The sequence below is a fragment of the Etheostoma spectabile genome, chromosome 17 (genome assembly GCF_008692095.1).
Source record: "Etheostoma spectabile isolate EspeVRDwgs_2016 chromosome 17, UIUC_Espe_1.0, whole genome shotgun sequence".
In the NCBI taxonomy this organism is placed as follows: Eukaryota; Metazoa; Chordata; class Actinopteri; order Perciformes; family Percidae; genus Etheostoma; species Etheostoma spectabile.
In genome coordinates, this window is record NC_045749.1 from 18,785,189 (window position 1) to 18,807,688 (window position 22,500).

At 40.6% G+C, this 22,500-nt stretch overlaps 1 protein-coding gene and 1 long non-coding RNA gene across 3 annotated transcripts in view; both read left to right on the forward strand.

Moving 5' to 3' along the window:
- Window positions 1-22,500, forward strand: part of zmp:0000000755 (phosphofurin acidic cluster sorting protein 2) — a 56,545-nt gene that overhangs the window by 1,602 nt on the left and 32,443 nt on the right. The window lies entirely within an intron of this gene.
- LOC116705045 (uncharacterized) overlaps window positions 21,709-22,500 on the forward strand; it is a 914-nt gene continuing 122 nt past the window's right edge. Inside the window, exons 1-2 of the long non-coding RNA XR_004335835.1 lie at window positions 21,709-21,882; window positions 22,235-22,500. The exon at window positions 22,235-22,500 is cut by the window's right edge and continues 122 nt beyond it. This is a non-coding gene — a long non-coding RNA (uncharacterized LOC116705045). The remainder of the gene's footprint in view (window positions 21,883-22,234) is intronic.

Genomic DNA, 22,500 nt, shown 5'->3' on the forward strand with positions numbered 1-22,500 from the left:
TTAAATCTCAGTTTGAATATTCTGTTTTATCTGTGGCAACTCAGCAGTTTCTAAGCCAGCTATAATGAGCGTTCTTTTAAGTGACAGCATTGCTCTCTAATCTGACAGCTCACTACCCTTTTTATTGTCATCCCTTTTGTGAAAATATGATTAATTTTTGTGTTAGCTTGTGAAAGGTCCATTAGATTTTGTGACCTTAATCTCACGTCTTCCATGACAAAAACTAAAAGATCATTAATGTCTGTCATCGTGAAATGCCTAAAGGTTTAAAAGCTCATTTCTTAAGCACAAATAGATAAAACTGACGTACTGTACAAGCAACTACAAAGCAAGCATGTTTCTGATAACTGTATCCATTAAATGTTAAGACTACTGGTTAGCAGAGAAAGCATGAGACATGTCAGGGCATTTATAGAGCGTACCATACATGGCACATTGATTTCCTGGTGTTTCCTCTACACTAGTGGGGGACGTACAAGGTGCTGTATTAAAGATGAATAAGGATGAGGATGATAATGGATTATTAATGAGGCACAGAGTAAAGTCACCAGTCATTGTTAAGCACAAGGCTGCTGTAGCAGCCAGACACAACTTTGTTAATGTCTATGGTAATTTGTGAGATATATGTGGGAGAAGTGATAAAGATGTAGTATGACACAATTGTTTATTTAGGCTAAAAAAACGTACTTTTTGTTTGACATGGTGACTTGGAGTTGCAATGCTCACAGCGTTTTGCCAAGCCTATTTCTGCTATCTGTGTTTTTAGACCGCTTATCCTAGACTGGTGTGAAAGGTCTTGCATGGAGCCCAACCCAAGGCCTGTTTTGGGGATTCTGCCTTGGCATGCTTTCAGGGGCTGGGCCATTTTGTGTGCAGCTGTTTGTTCTTTTACTAGCCTTTAGCAAATGTGAGTGTCCAGCTAAGTGGCATGATTTCAAATGAGGGCAAAGGGCTGTTAGAAATTGACAATTTTTTTATTGTGATACTCTAACATCACACACACAGCAGTTAATATGGTGCTGCATTTTAAAAATCGATCCTCCTAAGCCCTGCAACCATAATGAAAGCCATGCTTTGGGGGAAATATTTCATTCAGAATGGAAAATATGTTGTCAGCTCTCGTAGGCCATCTCAGCATGGGATTAGGGTTCCTTACAGCCTTGCTGTTGACACACCTATGGCACTGGGCCACTAAAGGACAAAAAAAAACTAGGACATTTTCTAACTGTTTTCTGTACGTCTTGACTAATACACAGGATCAAACTAGATTCATAGACGTATTTGTTGTATCTGTTATTTGGAGCCTTTTATTCCTGCACGGTTTAGCATTTGGTTTCTTGTTATATCTAAATGCAATCATAAGCTAGCAGATACAATCTTATTGCTGTGTGATACAGTATTTGACTGTTTCTTACCTGCCAGAAAAGATTTGTGGCAGCTCCTTCTTTAACAGGCCTGTTGGAATAGTTGGAGAAGCATTTTTATTCCAGCACTGCCATGCCTGCCAGTCTGCCACTCCAGTTTCCCACGTGGTATTAGTGTGGCAGCTTTTTCCTATTAGCTGAGTTTTTTTCTTTTTGTGTTAACCATCTTCTAAAGTAACACAAAGTCTAACAACAAAGTGGACACAGAGAGAGGAGTACCCTGCCTTTACCTCAGATAGTAATAACAATATGACTAATAATAAAAAAAATCCTGGTTCAGAAGTGCCTCGATAGTTCACCTGGTAGAACGTCCGCCCATGTACAAAGGCTCAGTCCTTGTCGCAGTGGCCTCAGGTTCGATTCTGACCTGTGGCTCTTTGCTGCACGTCATTCCCCTTCTCTCTCCCATTTCACATCTTCAGTTCTTATATGTATAGTAAAGACCTAAAATGGCTCAAAAAGTGTCTTAAAAAAAACAAATCTTGGATTTTACCCTTACGGCTGAACTCTACACCAGTTGACATTAAACAACAATTAAAACTAAAACAACAATTGACCCAAATTCCAACACCTCTCTATTGTTCTCTCAAAGATAGGTTTGATGGCAAAGGCGACTGGTGTTGTTCCTTATTTGCAACCTCTTCTTCTTCTGCTCTGTTTACTGGCGCATTTCAGCTATGCGTAAAGCTCAGCCGATATTACACTTTGCATAGTCTAGTTTAATAACCCCAAACCAGGTCATGGAAGCACCTCATTCACATTCAATAGTTTGCTTAAAATTTGCTTTTTGAAAGGAACCATTACTACTATATTCCAGGGGTTAGCGGCCTGCTCAGGAATCCAAATGGCCTGCATATATCTATGGCATGGCAGGCATTTGTTGAGGTAGCAATGTGGTATTTGCAGGACTGACACTAATGCAGAGGTCAAGATGGTGCTATGTTTATGTACTAACAGTAAAGAATGTGTAGAATGTGTCTTCCGAAGTTCAAAGGTCTTTTCCAACTTGGTGTCAAAAGGTGTGACCTTAACCACGATCACTAACATGATGCAACCTAGCAATTCTGTAATGCTTGCCATACAAGCTCGCCAGGCTTCACTGTTTCCAAAATGGTAGGGGAGTTGTTATGGTTAACTATTTACGGCTTTCAAAAATAACCGTTCTTGAATTTTCATTTTTAATCTGTGGTATTTTTACTTCAAACATGTGTTTGTCTTTTAAGTTTCACTATCTGGGCTCAGAGAGATGAAGATATCTCAAAGGTTTTCTCACAGGCTGCAAAATCAACAACATCAACAACATTTCTCTTCCTCTGACGTTTATCTTGGGTGAGCAGAGCATCCTTCTTTCTGTCCGTTTGATTCATGTGAGTCCGGAGATGACCTTATTCTCGTGAGTGGCACGGCCTTATCTGGATAGTAATTGAGTGTACTCTGCTTCAGGCTCTGGTCAGATGTTTGTTTCTTCTGCCCCAATTCTGTATATTGGATCAAACTGATGTGTATAAGTCAGCAAATACATCAGACAAATAAAAAACAAACTCAGGCCTGGTCTAGAGCTACATTATTGTGTATTATTTGTTCTAGGTCAGTGAATATGAAGCCACCACCCTTAAATCTTTACATATACCGTTATACTTTGATACACACAGCCTTTTATCATATCCGGAAGGTTGAATTGTTAACTGCAGTATCATTCCTGGCCTTAATCTCTTTGATTCAATGTCTAATTCTCTGTTTGTTCATTTTAAGACCTAAATGAAACTATTAAATTAGGATACAAATAAAACAGGCTTGTCAGTCAAATAAGATGGGCTTACTGTCTCCTTTCACCTCCTCGCTAACCCCTTCATCTCAAGGCTTGGATATTGTTTTTCCCAGTAGGGGAGCTGCAGTAATCTGATTTCATAACCGTAAAAGAAGAGCCAGTAATCTGATGCTGCACACAGACACTGTGTACGTAATCCTCTGCCTCCTTTTGCAATCATAAACAAGGCCCATCAGTCTTCTCCAATGCCCTTCACGTGTGACACAGCACTCTACAGTACGTCAGTCTCCGTCATGTTTTTGATCTTTCTTCGGACGTACCTTCAGTATTGACATCTGATGCAGAACATACAGTATATAGGCACAGGAAAAAAGTCAAACAGCCGCTCAGTGTCCAGGACCTTGTCACATTTTGATGATACTGTTCCTCTCTTACTTCATGAGAGCTTTTAACGCTGAATTGCATATTTTATGCTGATTGGTTTTAGGATTGTACAAGAATAATCCAGTTACTGTTCCTCAGTTGGAACAAGCTGATTGAAATATGATCCACTGTTTTAAATGTTGCTGATGAACTTAACTCCTCTTGCATCAAAGAGTTACGCCTGGGTTGCAAATGTTCTACCTAAACAAGTTCTTTCCCAAGACCATTTTGCAGAGACTTGCTCGCTGTGTCCAGAGTTTAGCGCCGCACCAAGACGATTGTGATTGGTTTAAAGAAAGAAAAAAACCTGTCTTCTTTTATTCCTATCCAGGATACGGCTGGGCGATATGGAGAAAATCAAATATCACAATGTTTTTGACCAAATACCTCTATCAATACCGCAATGATATTGTAAGTTTGAGTATTGGTGCTTTCACAAAATAATTACACAATGCGATTTTTGATAAGTAATCATCAGTAATGTGGATATAATGACTAAGTGGGTTAAGGCAAATAATAAAAGAGTTACAACAGTCTGGAGAGTTCAGAAAATGACATCACTTTACTGTAATGCAGCCTTTAAAACCAGGAAAAGAATTATGCCATATTACATTATCCAAAAACTAAGACAATATCTAGTCTCATATCACAATATCAATATAATATCGATATATTGCCCAGCTCTAATCCAGGAGTGTATTCTCCTGTTGCCAGACCTTCCTTTGCAGTGCTGTGGAGAAAGGTCTGGCAATTCAAGACTATGGTATTCTTAAATAAAATCTGTCCTAACTTGGCTACATGCCGTTAACACACTTTGCCAACAGTAGACCAATCAGCACCTTCGCTCTCTTCACTTTCATGCTCACTCCCACTGCCTGATATGTGTCACAATTCTCTTGGTTCCTTCCCTGCCTTCCTGGAGGAGGGGGAATTTCCTTGGGAAACATTTCACATTCCGGTGACTAGAGAGCTGCTGTTGCAGCCAAAGCCAGGCTGCTGTGCTCTGCATTCAGCCATGTTTTGTATTGTGTTGTTGACCAACAACCTGCCCTCTGGGAGGGGGAGTGGGGGTGGGGGGGGGGGGGGGGGGGCAGGATTAAAGCTCTGGATTGCCAACTGTGTTGAAAAGTTTTGCTGATCTGGCTCAGAGCTTCACAGTGGATGGTGATGTGTGATGTGCTGAATGCTCATGTTGAATTCCTCACAAAGGGAAGAAAGGTTTGTTTCCCCCTGCCTGGACCTCAGATTGGGAGAAAGGCCAGATTTGTGTGTGGGTGGATACCAGGGTCTCTGCTAGTGAGAGATCAAACTTCCTGATCCAACAAGCAAAGCAAGGGAAACTGTCCTCTGACATGGGGAGGATCCTGTCAAAATAATCACTTTGGGGACAATGTCTCTCAGCTCATTTCTCTCTCCCATTCAGGCATTTCCTGAGCTGTATGTGCCAGCAGCAACCCAGAGACCATTATTTCAGATCCAAAACACTGTGGCGTGGATGAGAGTACATGACATAAAACATTTTCATTATCAGAGCGCCTGTGCTGCATTCTAGCAGAGTCTACTCATGTACACAAACACAGGTAAGGGTAGGGTTACTTAATTATTCAAAATGAATGGTTAAAAAGCTTTGTGTTGTTATAGGTGTGACAAGTTCGTCCCACGAGATCTTGCTGGCGATATTTCTTGTCGAGATGAAAAGTTGTCTCACGCTATCAGTGCAGAATTACATACTACCAAGGACCGATTAACATTAGATCATGCAGTGCCAAATTTCAGTACCTGAGAGTGCATTATCACAAGCTTCTCTGTCCTCTGCATGTTTCACAGAGAGCGGGCTCAGCTGTGACGTACACACACACACGCAGAGGTGCAGTGCAGAAGTGTTCATTTTATGCTCATTTTCAGGTTCATAACCGATTTTTGAGGTTATATCAGAATAAGTTTACAAGGTTTTATGCTTCAAAAAAACACCATGTTTTTGTTGTACCGCACATTGCTGCAGCTCCTCTTTTCACCCTGTGTGTTGAGCTTTCTGTTTTAGCTACAGAGTAAGGCATCTCACTTCTGTTCCATTTTTGTTGGGAGTCGCACATGCGCAGTAGCTAGGTAAGCACTGCTAGCTAGTCGGTCGCAGAGTATGAGGGCGTGCCATGCTAGCAGCTAGGCGAGGATTAGAACATGTTACAGAGTGACACACGTTCGTCACGGAAGTAAAGGCTGGACTACAATAGAGCTGTTAGGAGCAGTTTGTGGACAGTGTTTTCTGTTGGAGATGGTACTTTCCTTTGGTGTGGACTTTTACACTTTGTAAACCTTTTACATGCACAAAAAAGATGTATAACATAATTAAGGAAAGGGACAAAGCCAAAAAGCCTAATACAAGCACTTTAAGTCACTGTGAGTCACGGCAATGCCGGTAAAGTGGTCGCGAGTCCGCAGACCTTTTCTCATTGCTGTGCTTGTAAACCCAATGTAAATATTGTCATTGTCCTGGGCAAATAATATCCTGAAAAAATAATCAACACTTTGTGCTTGAGGACATATGAGTCCCTGGAGTGTCAACTCTCAAATAGCCTCGAACACAATGCCCTGCCCACTTGTTTCATCGCAGATAAGATGTCTGAACTGGCTGGAGTCTCTTTCCGTTCATGTTCCTTTGCTCAATTAACCCACACTCCAATTGTGCCACTCTTCCCATCTTCTGTGCAAAAACTCCATTGGGTTTTATAGATAGAAATTGAGCCCAGTTCCAGACTAAAATGAAATCCAATAGATATTTCTACTAGAAAAACACTTTGGGTCTAGGACTAGGCTTTAGTGTTTGGGTATACTCCATCCAAACTTGTTCTTACGACATGCTGTCTGACCATAGGGAAAATAAAAATGTCTATAGTTTTTCCGAATGGTTACACTTAAAGATGGGAGAACCTGGCCTTCATAGCGAGGGGGGATATACAATCTAACTATAAAATGAGGAATCGTCTGTATGTGAAGTGAGAGCCCAATTCTGTCTTTGCAGTGGGCTACCGGTGTCATGCCGAAAAGTGATCCATATGTACCCTTCATGCAAATGATGACATTAATTGTAATGTTAGATGAAAGCCCAGGGTCTTGTGCTCTCTAGCACGTTGTTTTGTTGCCGGCGGTTGCACAGATTGCTCTAACGGAGCTGCACGCTCCAAACAGGCCCTGCACTAGGGCTGCACGATATGTGGAAAATATCTAATTGCAATTATTTTTGACTGATATTGCGATTGCAATTTGATTCGCGATACTGGAGGAAACGATCATTTTTCTCATTTTCATTAAAAAATGTTAAAAATTTTACTATGTAATTGATTATAGTAAATTTTTTTGCAAGGTTCTGTACCGAACCAAGATGTTTTCTTTAGTCTGTAGGATACGATTTGTAGGCTGAGATGGCTCTGCAGCACCACAATACTTCATTCCCAATGGTTTGACACATATTTTGCCTTTAACAAATATTGCACCCCATCCAGCCATTTGGATATTGCACTAGTCCATTTTGAGATTTCAATTAAAAGTGTGATTAATTGTGCAGCCCTACCCTGCGCTAGTATCAATTAATTGGGGTAAGCTATTCGACCATCCAACAGTATACTGGAGTATGCTGGCCCCGCAGTGATTATCCAGTAATAAACTTTTGGTACTACACAAAGAAACCTTTGATAATTAAAAATATTGAGATTCTCCGTAGGAAACCTCAGATTATCATGCTGCCTGAGTCATGGTACGTGTCCACTGTCAAGTGTTATTTATACACTTGTTATTCATTGTCTGTGTGAGCAGCGGTTCATTGCGTTCTTGTAGTGTTCCGGGGACTTTCGAGAAGCTGGGCGTTGAGTTGCCCCCTCCTCATTGACATTAATTTTAATCCGGGCTACTTTTACGCAAATCTCAAAAACTCATGAAAATCTTTCAAACTGACCGTTGGCGATCTAAAATAAAGACAGATTCAGCAACCGCATAGCCTATTTCTTGGATAAAATGTTTTCAGAAACACATTCTGTATAAAAAATTTAGTAAAATAAGAGATTTCCAAACGGACCACCATGCTGGTCTGTTTTGAAATTCGGGTGCTGATAGCCCCACGTGAAGCATTCGTCTAATCAGGTGCAGCCATTGCACTTGTCGGAGGGTGTAGCCTGTTTTCTTTGCTTGTCAGTGAAGAGAAACTGATAACTGCTAGTGGCAAGCACACCAGGCGGAGTGGGGCCTGTCATTAAAACTAAGCCTCTTTTTCGAAGGTTTATTGCACATTTTCTCCTTTGTATGTCACAGTCTGTACTTCTTCTAAACACGATCTTTCCCTCTACCTGTCCTAATTAGGGCATTATGTCTCTTGTCATCGTCTTTCTTGTCAGATAAAAGTTGTCCATCTCTACTATTTGGCAGCATGTTGTTATCTGTGTTATTACTCTGGCCTAATTAGTCAATAGTCAATAGCATTTTGGGGCTATTATTAGGCCTTACTCACAAAGAGTAATGTTTATTGCATGCACGAACCATGACACAACATAACAAATAGGCAGTACCAAACATCGATTTCTTTTGGCACCTACAGCACATTGCGCATCACCACAAGCCTGTTAACATAAAGGCTTCAATGAAGAGAAGGGAGACCATTGCAGCGCATGGGAGCGCTTTAAACCCTATTTCATACAGTCTGTTTAAAACTCACAGAAGAAAGTAAGAGTGTTTGTAATGCAGTCGGCTCGTAAAATTAAATGAGAATTTAAGTAATTAAAAAATGAATCTAAATTATTTCAAAACTAAATCGGGAACACGGTGAATCGAGATCGCGATTTTATAACGATTAATCGTGCAGGCCTGTTATCGTTCATTTAAAGTAATAGTGCCAATACAGTAAAATTACATGCAGCAATCAGCAGCAGTGGTGGATGTTAACAGCCATGAGAGTGCCAATGCATCGCTTGTTTATTAACTATCCCTCCTTCTGTAAAGTTTTAGCTTTTTTTTTGTTGTTGTAATCATTGTAAGAGCTAAAGCAGAATCATATCTGCTGATGCTGAGCATTCTACATTTATTGATTCCACAATTCCCACTTCACAGTGACTCTTCATTATTTTTTCTAGTGTTGTCTACATTGCAGAAAATAGTTTTGAGCCCAGTTGTGGTAGGTCTGTTTGTCAGCTTCTATTCCTAAACCTATATTTTCAAATCTTGATTCCTCAGTAGAAATATTTTCGTAACATGGTCACTCTTTGTCTTTGTTTACAGGCAGATAAGGGCTGAGGGTGTCAGATCTGTTTTTTATAAAATCTCTGGTCAATGAGAGCATAAAGACGATATGATCAAGGTGGCTGCAGGGAGTTAAAGGGCAGACTTAATCCAGTCTAAAGCTAATCAGAGGCACCATATGGCAGTATGAAATATGTATAGTAAACTTGAATAGATGAAATGTCAGCTCTGTGTAAATTGAACTCAAAGGTAGCACGTAGTTTTGCTCAGTTTCACACTCTCTAACAACATTAATGAGATTGAGTATATGCCTAGTCTTTGCCTGCTCTTAGATTTCTAACAATTGGTACATTTTAATTTATTCAGCTAAATTTTTCCCATGGTGTGATTCTGATCGGCTTTCCTCAACATCCTTTTCCTTGCCCAATCCATCCCATTTATTAGAGTTATTTTTTTAAGATGAATTATACAAGCAAGCTATACATACTGGACCCTGACATGCTGTGGACATTTGAATTTATTCATGCTGTTTTGCAATTCAAAATATTTCCTAGGAAGAATGACTTCACATTCATATTAATGGCTGAAAATATATTCGACTTAATAGTGAACAACGTCATTGTCATGCATCCCTGGGAACAAAGTTACCTGTTCTGCCATTTTTAAATTGTCAGAAAACTGCCTTCACAATACCACTGTGTCTTGATGTTATAACCCCATAAATAAATCGGCATGTGTCCTGTTTAAACACATGCTTTCTTTTTTTTCAAGGTGTATTTCCCTGGTCAGTAGGCTAGACATAGCGATTGTTTTAAACAGGGCTTTGCTCTTGAGCTTTTGCTCCTGGAACATTCCTGACAGGCAGACCATCCACCTTAATAGGATTTTAAAGCTCAGTCATAACCTTCTCAGAGGCCGGGCCCTCACAGGATTCACCTACATTTGTTGGACTGGTACTGTAGTCTCCTTCATTATGAAATTGAAGGTCTACCCTTAGTAAGATGATGATATATAGTGCTCTTTTAGTCTTAACAACTACTCAAAGCGCTGTAACATAGCACAGGAACCATTCACCATTCACACACATTCATACACTGTGGCTGAGGCTGCCGTAAAAGGTGCCATCTGCTCATCAGATAAACACTCATTTACATTTACACACCGATGGCGCAGCATCGGGCGAAACTCTGGGTTCAGTGTCTTGCCCAAGGACAATTCGACATGGGACTGCAGGGCCAGGGATCGAACCACCAATCTTTCCAATTGGCAGGTGATCAATGAGCCACAGCCGCCCCACAGAGAAAACACACCAGATGCGAAAGCCTTGCGTATAGCGACGTAGCGCATCTATTTTTGTTTTGGTGCCCATGTTATCCAATCTGGTCAATCATATCGGGTGCGCAGCATCCATGACGGCCCGCGTGCTGCAGCGACCTTTTCGGCTTCTCCTTTATTTCTTGCGCAAGTGTGTGCGCACACGCACACACAGACACGTATAGGCTACAATTACCACAATTTTCCCCACTCATCCTGTCTCTGTCTATTGGAGAGAGAGAAAGAGAGAGAGCCAAGAGGAGAAGGATCGCTTTGTGGGATCAGGCACGTACCTACGCTACATGGGCTATATGTGACACTTGCACGCCCAGTTTGTTTTCATTGTTAGTCTGTCATGATGTACTGTAGCTGATCTTGACAAGGTGTCTTACTTTTGGCTCTGGTCTTGCCTGTAAACATGCCATGTCTTGTCGCCTCTTGTCTTGCATGGACACTACAAACACGGGCCCTGCTGCCCTTATCAGTTTGTGGTCTAGGCTGAACAAAAGAACTGTTTAGCACTGCAAATAGTGCAACAAAGGATGCCAGCCATGTACTGAGCTCCTGGAAATGATTGTGAGATCACTGAGGTAATGAATGCAGCACAGGGTTGTAATTGGTATCAAAGAATCTGAAGAGTTGAGAAAGATGCAAACGGTAGTCTGATGAACCACAGTGTGGGATCATGTGTATCCCACGTTCATAAGTACTTTGTCTGTTAGTTTGTCTTACCACCAGTAAGACTCTTTCTCACAGCATGTGCTTGACTTGATGATGAAACATGACAGGTTCCCCCCATTATTGTGTTTCCTGATATCAAACAAGCTGAATACTTCTGCCACATATTTCTCAATAGTAAGAATACACAACTTGCAAGCGCACTCTTTATTATCAGAGAAACGACTTGTACCAAAGCACCCTCCCAACAAGAGCATACTGGTCAAACCTCTGATTCACACTTCATAGACATAAATAATTTTTTTCGAATGGACGTTTGAGGGAAAGCACTAGTTTAAAAATATTAAACGGAAATAAAATCTTGCACTGATCTTAAGGCACCAGCCCTGTGTAGTATTGCATACTATGTGCTGGTAATCCCGACTCTGCCACAGCTCTGCGAAGCCTCATGTCCACAGAGTTCACAAAGAGCATATTACAGAGTATTATGACAGCTACAAGTGCAGCTATTACATCCTCTTTTCCCGCATTCTCGGAAACAACCGGATTATCAGCTTCCGAATCTATTTCTCTAATCATAACACGTCCCTCAGGGTGGTTTCATACCTGAGTGATGACACCTGTCATGCTTTCCCGTTTGCACCAAATCGCTCCATTGAAGCTCATGTCTCTGCAGCAGCTGGCCGAACAAAGCTATAATCCATCCTAGCAATGACTTGACAAAAATTACATGTTGAATGAGGGATATTAAAAAACAGTTGATGGATGTGTGGTTGCATCTTAACTACCAGAGCCAGATGGAATGATTTGTGCCGGATTTGTTTGCCAGCTCTCAACCATTCTCAGCAGCATTTAAAACAAGTAACCCGTTCTTACCATGTTATCTTGCCTTGGAGCTATGTGTAGAGTTGTTTGCTTGTTGTTCCTGTGTGGGTTTCCTCAGGTGCTAAACTTACCTCCAACAATCCAAAGATAAGCAGGATTGGTGCGTGAGGTTTGCATTTAGCTTGGTTAAAATATGGCTGCCGGTACACAGTGAGCAAACGGATGGAGAATCGAGGCTTTATTAGTAGTTGAATTCAAGAATGGCCAATGATGAATACCTCCCATCCTGTGGAACATGCTACAGAATAAATTTATGATGTTTCATTTCTAGAGATGTTCCGAGACTGTTTAAAACTGGAGTTTATGCACCGATCCGCTACCACAGAATAAAGGCTTGAAGAAAATCTATGTTAAATTAGTTTATTTTATGTTTTTTTTCTGTTATAACTGACTGACTAGAAAATAAAAGAAAGATCTGTGGCATTCATTGAGTGTTTAACCTGAGCAACAACAAAGATAGAAATCATATCACATACATACAGGGATAGTATATAGTAGTAGTATAGTAGTATACAGCTGTAATAAAACACAATGACAAAATATATAACACACTGGTATCGGACCAGTACTTGGTATCGGCCGATACGCAAGTTCAGGTATCAGGATCAGTATTGGGAATAAAAAAGTCCTTTGTAACTAACATTCAGGATGAGTAAGGCTGTTTGCTGCAGGCAGGGTGACACTTTTGACAACCACCTTTCAAGCCCACGAGGGTTAGTGTTTAATGATCACATCATTTCGGCCTATGTCCTAGGGCTCTGTTTAGCTTAATCACATGACGTCTGACCAGGCTTTAAGCTGCCATCTCATTACAAAATATTTTGTATTGTGTTGTAGTTAATGAGTGAACACCATCTGTTGTTTTGCCTGATGAGTATGAATGCCTGATGTGAAATGTTTATTGTCACAAATATAAAAGATTAAAAGATATATTTGTAATTTCTGCCTTAATGCCGACCTCTGACATTCAGCAATGGGTTAGAATCAAAAAGTCTAAACAGACACACAACTTGTCCACCATCAATCCTACGACTGTGGCTTTGCAAACCTATTTGGCACATCACAAGCCATCATAGGAAGGTTACTTCAATGGTTGGTTTGAGTTCAGTCTTATTTTGCCTTTGAGTCCTGTTATTGTGACCGTTCAGTTGTGAATCACACATTAACAGTCATAGAAACCAGGCCTTGCCAAATGAATAGCTTGCTCTTGTTCTTTGTGTACCCTGGTCACAGCCTCTTCCTCTTTATTCACTGTGAGCTTGAGAAGATTTCGTTGAGGGATTTAAAGCCCGACCAGCATATGGCCATCTGGCACATACTGGACAACCAGATATTTGGGGGTTAAACTAGCTTTTGCGTGCAAGCCTAAGTGCAGGCTAAGCTTGTATCGCACATTCTACTGTGTGAAGTTGTTGAAAGGTTGGATTAAAAAATGAATTTAGCTACTTCTAAATGACCTACCATTATTCTCTTTAATTACTTCTCTGTTCCCTCTCTAGCCTCAGTGTGTTGCAATCTCCATTTCTTCCCTCATTCAAAATCCCATATCTAAAAACTGAAATTGAAACTAAATGTAAAGAGGAGGATTTTTGTCATGTGGGTATGGATTTGAGAATGTAGGGCTTTGTTTTGCGCCTTTTCTGTTTGTTTACAATATGATTGAAAGGCCATGAATAAAATATCAAATATAAAGGAAGGAAATGTCCGTGTATTGCTTCCAGAGCAGGTTTTGCCAGTTCCATATGCCTCGCCGTGAATGGATTTGCCCCCATTTTTCTTGTGGGACAATAAAATATTCAGAACTAGCTTTTAGACCAGTGTTCCCTTTATTTGGACTAAGTTATGTAACTAAACATGAACAAATGATAGTGTTGAAAGAACAAAGTGCTATGCCTCCCCTAAGCAATCGCATTGACTGGAGAGAAAGGGATTTTTTTGGTCAGTCCCCCACATGCAAGCACCATACACAGCTTCCTTCAGAATTTCACACAGAGCATTATGTTCAAGCATGTTTTATTAAAAGAATGCGACCGCCTTCACATCTCAAGCAGAGGATACGAGAAACAGCCCATTGAAAGCACTAAAAGCATTACTTGGAGTCTTCTTTTTCTTTCCTAGCTTGGAAGCCCCCCCAGTACATACCAAACATAGACAGTGTCACAGTGTCTTTTTCATTCAGCCCTCTGTTACATCACTTATCCTCCATCCTTCTCATCCCCCCTGCTTTGGGCCTCTGACCATTGCTGTGCAGTGATCCGTGGGCATGGAACTGGCAAAACATCAACTAGAATGCTGACCAGGGGGGAACAGAATTACAAAAGTGTGTTTTTGTTTAGGCAGCACATCATTCAATTAAAAAGGCTTTGTTGGCCTCTCTCTCGGTGCCATGCACATTTATTTGTAGTGTATGAGCACCATGTCTATAATTGCATGATTCATTTTTGTCCCGGCCCTAAACATGTTCCCTCGTGTTGTCCTCCCGACCGCTACACAATTTTTGGTTTTCTTGGTCCAAAATAAAAAATACTTTTTTATATAGCATAATAGTACCCCTCCCCCCCCATCTCAATGTTTTTGTCACTTTTTTTCTGCACTTTTTTTGACCTTTTGAACTCCGTTTTTATGCTTTTTCTGACACTTTTTTTTTTTCAGCGTTCTTTAAAAAAAATAAATCTAATGCTATGAAATTTATTAAAACACCCAAATTCAAAGAAAGTAGTAAACTGATCATTTACTTTACATTATTTTTTTGGACTTATTGGTTGATTAAAAACCCAAATGTCTGATATAGAAACTGTTTGAAAATGGGTCAAATTTGACCCGAGGACAACAAGGAGGGTTAAGATGGTAAGATCACTACTACAGTCTTTTCAAATGAGAACATAAGCATTGACACTCAGTATGAGCAAGCAGCCATATGTCAACTTAAGGCTTTGACGACTGAGCTGATGTCTCTTTGTAGCCTCTTAAACTTAAGAGTGTTTCAATAACAAGTTGCTTGAGATACTGCTCTCTCTAAAGTGGACCAGGAATAGCATAGAGATAGTAGCCACATGTACGCTCACACGCCAGCAACATATCTTGGACTGATGGCTTTGAAGGATGTTGATGTAGACGGGATCTGTGTTGTTTGTTGACACCAGTCCAGACGAGCAACACTCTTGAGGGATGTTGTGAAATACATGTAATGGAAGTTTTTTTTTTTTTAACATAGTAAGCTTGACTTTCTCAAACAAATCTTCCAAAAGCATTGTTGTTAACTGTAGCCGTATGAGTTCCACAAGGATTTTCCTTGTGGTAACATTAAATATGTATGGTTCTTCAATATTTCATCATCTTCAAAATTTTCATGTGAAGAAAGTTCCCATTTGACATCTTCTCAATCTGATGCAGTGTGTCTGTGGAGTTGATTTCAGATTTGGCATTTACATTTTAAAAATTACCTTTTGATGTGTGTTATAGAAACTATGTCTGCTGTCACATAAGCGGTCTCCAGACAGACCTATCATTTTACCAAGGAGCCAAACTCAAAGCAGGGAGTGGCCAAAGCTTGGTGTCGGGCCAGTCCTCTTCTCGACATCAGAGAAACCTGTGTGAGGCCCCATGTGTGTGTTAAAGAAAGCCAGCCTGACTCAGGGGAGGGTGAGGTCAGAAAGGGGCTAACAAAAAGGATTATTTACGTGTGTGTGCGTGTGCGCGCGTGCGTGTGCGTCCGTCCGTCCGTCCGTCCCTGGGCTCTGCTCCCTGACTTCCACCCATGCTGTCCACCTTTAATCAACCTTCCACAATTGATTTGGTTTCCTCTGATGTTCCAGTAACGCTTTAATATGGGTGAGCCAAGTTAGTCAGTCTGCAGAGAGAGAGAGAGGACGAGAGAGGAGAGAGAGAGGAGAGAGAGAGAGGAGAGGAGAGAGAGAGAGAGAGAGAGAGAGAGAGAGAGAGAGAGAGAGAGAGAGAGAGAGAGAGAGAGAGAGAGAGAGAGAGAGGATGGAGAGAGGAGGAGAGAGAGAGAGAGAGAGAGGAGAGAGAGAGGAGAGAGAGAGAGAGAGAAACATGACTCTCTCCTCCATTCAGTTGTAAAGCATCTGTATATGATATGTAGCTGTAGGTATGTAGGTGTATGTAAATTGCACCCATGTGTTATACATTCTTTTTATCCTCTCTGGCGATTCAGTAAATCTAAAAATCTTTAAGTGATGAAGTGGTAAATTTGGACCTTCCTTGAACTGAGAAAACTTTAAATGGTTGTGACGTTTTCTTCTGAAGTCTTCTTGGCCTGGCATTAACATGTGTCTTGGGTTAAGTGGACAGCTCTAAGTACAGGTGTGAATGCACATTGAGGTTTGATGGTTAGACCACATTTGCAAGGGGTCTATGCTGCAGTGGCCACATTGTTTTAGCAGTGTGTACACATATGTGTTCTGGGTCACATTAAAGGACTGTCTGCTTTCTTGTCTTGAAATTTATACAGTATATTACGAGTATGTCAAACATCTTGGGCGATTTGGTTTGGCTGGAACACGCCAAGGAATAGGACCAGTCCGAATTGTTTTAATATATTCCTCTTTTAATTTCTGACAGATTAGGCACGGGAAGTGCATTCTGCTCCCCGTTGGATAAAAGTAACAATGTATTTGGTCTTTGCAAATTGAAATGAGTACATATTTATTTGCATATTTAGTGGGGAAGTGAGATCCAGTCACAAGTGGATGCTCACGACACATGTGGAGACACATTCTAATGCCAAGTGTGTACTGACGCACTCAGAGCTGTCCACTTGTGTACGGATCACCCAAGACGTATGTTAGGGGCAGGCCTGAAAAGGGCCCTTGTTATTGCTGTAGAGAAGATAGATGAAGCAGCCGGGAAAAGATAATGCACCGTGCTATATAACCCACAATCACAGGCCTCTTATCAGAAGTCAAATATTTGACCACGGCTGTTTGAGTGTACTGCCTGATAAGTTGTTTTGTTTGTCTAGAACAGATAAAAGTGAAAGGATTTGACAGTAGCCTCAGACGCACTGTCTTTCGTAACTCTAAGACTTCAGCAGAAGCCCTCAGTTCCTTTTCCACAATATAACATTCAATAATGATGACTTGTATAAGGTTTTAACCAATAGTCTGTTCCGCCTAACTTAACTGATAAGGTAGAGCTCTTCATTCCCTGTCTAATTAGGAGTAAAGGATTAAAAGTTAAGTTTTAGTTTGATTTTGTCATAGGGATTCTCATTCTTTGTTCATTTATTATCCTCCTCCCTGTGGCAATAATTGGCATTAATTGGGCAGGTAAAAAAAAAAAAAGATAGGGTTGATGTTGTCATGGCTATTTGCTATGTGGAATACAGTAGCTACGGTTGAGGAGCTGTTCCTGTTTTATTCTCCTGTAGATATTTCAGTACAGATTTATAGTCTTTCCTCTATAGACAAGGTTGTTTGTCTAAGCCTTTTTCTTCACACTTCACACAAATAAGAGCACCGCCATACATTTCCTTATTTATATTCCTACGTCAATTTGAGCCGTCTGTATACTCTAAAAGAGGCAAATTGCTTCGTATTCTAATGGCCTAGCTTTATATTAGAGGCCAAAAAGGCCAACAGTTAATGACAGCACATCGAGTGACTTGGACACACTAATGGGCTTAGATGGGCCGCGGCTGCTGTGAGTGATGCCAGACAGGCTGAACCTATTAGCCGTAGAGTGCTCAGGCACCTAGTGGGCACACCCCGTCAGAGCAGTTAATAACTTTTCATTTTAACATGATATGACACTCCAGTTGTTTTATATGACATGCTAGTAATGGAAGATGTCATTAAGTAAGATTTGTACGTTTACTGTAATTAGCCTGCGATAGGACATAGTTTTGATTCCTGTATTGATCTTCACCTGTGACCTGTATTTATTCCCCTCAACGCGTTGAGGTTAATTGCAAGCTGAGTAGAAGTCCTGCATAATACTGGTAGTATGACCAGCAACATATCAAAAGTAAAAGGTTTATGCCGTAAAATTCCACCTATGCCCAATGTATTATTATATATTACATTATGAAATCCATTAATCACTTTATTTGTCACGTGAGATCATAAAAAATGCAAATCCAATAAAAAAAAATTCCGTCAGTTCCTTCAATTTGTGCATTAAAACATTGTAATAAAATAAATATACTGTATGGATACGTTGGGGGGGACAGTCTTAGACCGTGTTCTTTTATTGGATCCTTGCAAATCCTTTCACCGATGGAGGGGGAGCTAGTTTTAGAGGGGAAATGTTAATTTGCAATGTGGCAAGGTGGCCTTCAACTAAACACTGCTTTTATATAAAGAGTCACAAGCCAGGTTGGACACCTCCTGTTTTTCTCTTTAACAATATTGTTTAGCATACAATATTTACCTCTGAAAGTTTAAAATAGTATAAAATGGAAATTCTTAAGTGAAGTGCTGAAAATTTTATTAATTGCAGTAAATGTTCTTGGTTATTTTCCAGCTTTGTCATGAGTATGATCCACACCAGCAAGAGTCCATATAACCAGGTTACCAGTGTGCATGTGAGGATCAATAAAGCCAGTCTATAACAGTGATGACCCAATCAGAAGAGCTTGGCAGGCGATGCGTTGGCTTAACCAACGTAAGCACCGAAACTGAGAGAGGGATTTCCCCTGTGGGCTCTTATCAACTGGGAAACAGACAGAAATGTTTCACTTATCTTTGCTTTCCACCGCCTGGTCACAGAAATATTGAACTGGAGACTGCTGTGTTAAATTCTCCACCCACCCGGTCTTCTCAATGGATTGATATCATGGCTGTGTTTTGGTCCCGTTTGGCACAGAGAGGCGCACCTTGATCCCACCCCAGGCTCTCTCTGGGAGTGTGGGAATGACATGCCAAAATGGAGGATTAATGCATCTTTCAAACGGCCTCTGCAAGCCCCTATTTTGATCTTGAGTGTGTGCCAGTGTCTGTTGAGTGGAGGGGAGACCATACCCCAAATAACAGCACCCGTATATTCCTGTAATCAAGAACACACCGTATATCCAGATTGACAATCCTTTCTAAGAATCATTCTTGACACAGTGTATGTCTTCCAGCTATTTTATCACAATGATTAGTGCTTTCATATGACACCTGGTCTGTCACTGCAGTCACTGGTTGGGTGGCAAAGTGAACTGGCACTGGGCAGAAGCACAGGGACAGGCTGGCACCAGGCCAGAACAGATGGCCAGGAGTTTCACTTGTGACATAACACCTCTGTCTAAATAAAAAAATTCCCCTAAGTGACCCCTTCACCCCCTGCAGCCTTTTTAATTACATGTGAATCCCGGTCCACTGAAAGATAGTGAGAGTGAGCTGTTAAGGGATGGAGATGTTGTTAAACCATCAGCCCTGCTTTCTGTCTCCCTCACTCCCTCCCTCCTGACGCAAATGCTGTGGCTGACTGGTGGTGACTCATCCTCACCATAAGGCAAGCTGTGTCCATGCTCTACCGACAAGGTTTAACATTTAATTACTCCGGCCTCAAATAGATTTGCATTTGTTATTCTAACGCACATAAAGTAACTTAGGTTATCGTGCAGCCAAGTGGTTCAGCAATTTGCACTCAAATGATTCCAGCAAAATGTCGTACAGTTATGTTGTCACCGCTTTGGGACGGAGGGAGATTCTTCACAGGAACACCGTGTTCCTGTTGTTGTTAAAATTTCTGTATTGTCATCATTAAAGATGCATTCTGTTAGGGGTGATGGGGGGAATTAATACAGCATAGTATCCTAATATTTTACGTGGCAACCCTGTGTTGATACACGCATGCCAAGGATCAATCTTATATAAAGGCTCTGACACACCAACCAGTCGGCAGAAAAGGCGGGCTGACCAGCCTCCCAGAGTTGGTCAAAGAAGTGCCTCGGAACACACTGAAGCGAGATGTAATATGTCTCCATAACAGCAGGCGGTGCTAATCTGTATTGTCCCCCAAAAAATGCGAAACGGCAGCTGATTGGACCAACACGTCACGTGGGTCTGGATTCCCCAGAATTTCACCGCCAGACCGTCATGGTGGCTTGCTCGGAATACAATCTCATATTTCACGAAAATAGTTCACCAAAAAATGTTTCTGAAAAGCGAGAAATAGGCCATGCAGTTGCTGAATCTGTCTTCATTTCAGATCAATTTAAAAGATCATTAATTAAATCATTTAAAAAACATTGCGTCAGATCCCACTCATCATTCCCGGGTTAGCGCCCCACCAATCAGATTGGTCATTGAGTCCAACTGCCCGCCTTCCGATTTAACATGTCAAATCAACCCAAATAAAGGGACTGCTCCTCCGGCTGACGACGGCACGGAACACACCAAACAGACTCGAGTCACTGACCTCGCCCGACTGTCTGACGGCCAATAATCGGGTTGCTGTGTCAGGGCCTTTTATAAAAATTGCACTCGAGAATTTACCTTTAGTACTAAAATATTAAAATTAATTTCTTTTTCAGTCCACTAGATGGTGCAGTTGAGTGTTTTTCTGGTGAAGTCAGCGGATAAAATCGATGTTGACCATGTTTTCCTTTAGGGACATAACTTAAAGTTGAATAAAAGGTTGGACATTTCAATATTTTTTAGAATATTGCAATTTGTTTAAAATTGCAATAATACCATACCGTGACATACAGTAAGTATCGTGGTAATATCGTATCTCGGGTCACTCTTCATCTAATGGCTAGCTTCTCTCAATTTCCATCTATGCTGTTAATAAAGTATAAATAAACGTATCAATCCAATACCCTATTTTCAACGATGAAAGTATGACACTGATGGAAGCAAACAAAGTGACTACATCCCTTCATAGTGTCATTGATCGAACAAAATTATTTAAAACCCCAAAAACTAACAACATAACCCTGTAGTGTTGTTCTGGTAAAAAGAAAACATAAAAGGCATCGTGGCATATAAAAGTCAACCCAGTAAATAACAAGACAGAATCATTTCCCTTTCTATTTGCATTATATTTTCAAAAGTTACCTTTCAACCCTTTAAATGTATTAAAGACTTGACAAATGTACATATTGTTTATACCCCACAGTATTCAATAATATTCTAAATACATTTTTAAACAAACCACACCATCGTTGTCTAACGTTTTCTCTAACGCTACAATTTCCGTTATTCTTGAACGTCATTTTTAGCCTTGGTGAATCATACTTGCCTAAAAGGGAGTGCCTGAAAGGAGTCAATGAGCTTTCTCAAGGAAAGTGGGAGTCTGGATAGCTATGTGTTTGACGCTGCCTCAGACTGATCGCAATTTAATGCAGCAGGACTTGTGGGAAAAGTGTGTCAGGAGGAAGTTAAGCAAACTTGTCTTGTGGGAAGTTGACTTTCTGTGGAGTGTCTTGCCGTGGAGGCAAAGGAAGGGGGATTTGAAAGGTCACAAATTGCTGTGAATCCATGAAATAGGCTGGGAATTGAGTTTGAGGCTGGTTTTAGCCTTCTGGCATTGCTTTTTTTTTTTATCTGCCTGTTCTACAAGATAGGTCGGACCTGAGAGGTGTCCAAAGGGACCCTCAGACCTAGTGTTGATTTTCTGATTAAATACAGTATATTGGAATTTACTTGTTCCATATGTTGTTTTAAGCCTCTGTGTTCAACATGTTAATGTGTAGCAGCATGCGGAATAGCGTTAGATATCATTCACATTTTTACCAGTACCTGAAATATGGTCCTGGTACCCAACGGTACCGTTTTCCGGTACTTTCCTTCCGTATTTACAAAAAATGCATATCAGTTGTAAAAATAATTCCAACATTTAATTCTCCACACAAAATAAAACCACGGTGGGTAGGTTTACGCACTAGCAGGTACCAATTTGGCACCGTTTGATTTAGAGTGAATCACTCCTCTGTAGTTCCGACGTAATTCAAAAAAAGTACCAAAATCAGTACCCAACCCTAGTGCTGAAACAGGGCAGACTGAAGACATTTTACTGCACCACGGCCTGCTAAAGCATCTGTTCCATGCAGACATGTATAAAGTACTAGAGACTCATACTTGACTAAAAGTACGAGTGCTCTATCAAAAAAGTGACTTGAGTAGAAGTTGAAGTGCTCTTTAAGCACCCCACTTAAGTAGAAGAACTAAAGTATTCAAAAAATGTTGTACTTAAGTATTGCAAGTAGTTTATTGTGTTATGTAATGTGTTAAGTGATGTGTTATGTAGTTATTAAAGAAAGCAGTCACACTTTGAATATCATATTTTTGGAGTTCAACTTTTTACTTGGTAGTAAGATGGTGCATTACATGCAGTCACAAGCTGTACATTGGTGGATATGAAGGAAGTTTCTGAAATAAACCCAGCACAGATACATTAATGTCACAGCTGGTTTAACTACTATTATCTAAAATAACAGTGGGTTATAATCACTTATTAACAAAAACTGAAATAAATTGTACAATTATCACACTGTGCAAGTAAAATGAACATCCTCTCCAGCACAGTAAAGATTAAAGCCCCAAAAAACGTATCACACACTAGCTAGTAACATGTGTAATGTCCAAGTGAGCAAGCTAGCAAAATACAGGAAAACTAGCAGCGCCACATCACAGGGTAAAACGGTTAACATTCAGTTCTCGTTGCAGACTGGAACAACTCAGGAATAGCTTAATCTGCGGTAACAATAGCTAAATAGAAAGAGTACAAACTAACATTGTCTCTGAGAAGAAACGCAAGGCAACCTCTGGGATTTATTACATAATTATTGGACGCAACTACTGTAGCCGTAGCTACACACACTGCAACCTACAC